Source organism: Hemicordylus capensis, chromosome 14 (assembly GCF_027244095.1).
Source record: "Hemicordylus capensis ecotype Gifberg chromosome 14, rHemCap1.1.pri, whole genome shotgun sequence".
NCBI classification, from domain to species: Eukaryota; Metazoa; Chordata; class Lepidosauria; order Squamata; family Cordylidae; genus Hemicordylus; species Hemicordylus capensis.
Window position 1 is genome coordinate 18207981 of NC_069670.1, and position 1782 is coordinate 18209762.

A 1782-nucleotide genomic window follows, 5' to 3' on the forward strand; every position below is an offset into this window, starting at 1 on the left:
AGCCCATAAAAGAAGCTCGAAGGGGAGGTGGCCGAGGCCGGAGGGCCGTCTTATCCCTCGGCATTTGGGAGTGCCGCCAGCCCCCCCCCCCCCCTCGGCCACCCTGCCTATATATGTCTATGGGAGATGTAGAGCCTCTGTGGCCACCTGGCTTCTTGTCTTGGGCAGCGGGCATCCCCAAAACCTCCCAGACCTACTTGCAAACCTTGCCCCCCTCCACCATCTGGCACACCCCGGGCGTCCACAGGGCTGGGCTTCCTCCGTAGGGTTCTTCTCCCGCGGTCCTCTTTCCCGGACGTCTCGTGGCCTAAATCTGGGCATCCTCTGATCGCCATATTAAGAAAGGGAGGGAAGGAGAGGAGGCATGCAAGGCCGGTGGCGAGGAGGGAGGGCTCGAAGCGAAGACGGGGAAGGGCTAAAAATAAGACCAGATGAGTCGGAGGTAAATCAAGACGGACTTCTGCGGAGGGTAGGGTAATTAGAGAGCCCGGCCCGGGTGGGGGAGGAGGAGGCCTGGAGATACTGTACGGGCCCCATCTGTAGATTCTTCAGGGGCTCTTGAGTTACAGAGGGATGGTTAGATAACGGTGGGTCTGTGTGCAGGGGTGGCGAGCCGGGAGGGAGCCAGGCTGAGAGAATGGTCTCCTCCTCTGGAAAGAATCCACACCGCTTGCTTTTCTCCGGCCCGCCAACGTCACGGAGGCGCCTGTGCAGCCGACATGAGAATCTTGCCCAGGGGTGGAAGGTGATCCGGCTTCTTACAGGGTTGCCGTCTGGGCTGAACCAGCCCACTTGCCCTGGGGGGCTGCTGTGTGGTGCACAGAGGAAGGGGCTATGGAGGAATGCTAGATCCGCAGCAGTAGAAGATGTCTTCCCCTCTAGGGAAAGGAGGCCCGGCCTTTCCAGGGTCAGGGTCTCTGCTGTTGACTCCGGTGGGGCGGAGAATAGCAGAGTGCCGGATGACTGCTGGGAAAGTCCCGGGTGCGCTAGTGGAAGCCTCCAAGGGAGAAGGCACCAATCTCTGTCGACAAGGGCTCAGTCTTCACTGCCTGACGAGAGGCCCTGGAAGGAATCTTTGCTAACTGGGCAAAGAGGCCTCTTTAAGTGGCATCTCTCTTATATTTAGCAGGGGGGCAGTCTTGTGGTTAGCAAGCAGGAATGGTCCCCTTTGCTAAGCAAGGTCTGCCCTGGTTTGCATTTGAATGGGAGACTACATGTGTGAGCAATGGGAGACATTCCCCTTAGGGGATGGGACCGTTCTGGGAAGAGCTCCTGCCTGCTTGCATGCAGAAGGTTCCAAGTTCCCTCCCTGGCAGCATCTCCAAGATAGGGCTGGGAGAGAGACTCCTGCCTATAACCTTGGAGAAGCCGCTGCCAGTCTGTGCAGACAATACTGAGCTAGATGGATCAATGGCCTGACTCAGTATATGGCAGTTTCCTATGTTCCTAACTGGCCTTCTTAGGGACTGTTTGCTGGGGTCTCCCTCATGCTAATGATTAGGTGGCAGGCCCCTTCGGGAGAAGAAACCATGGCTTTCTTCCTTCTGTTGTGTAACCACTTTGAGAACACTGGGAGAAGTAGTATAGAAACGTTTGTAATCTTCGTGGCCGACAGCCTGACGGACAAAGTCCTCGCAGAAAGATGCTGTTTTAGCCCAAGGGCACAGTGCATGGGAATTGTGTTAAATCCAGCGCTTGTGTCCTGGACTTGTGTTGTGTGAGCACAAATGTGTTCGCATTTGTGCATCAAGGTGTGTCGTGCAGCCTATGGCACCAGTGGCG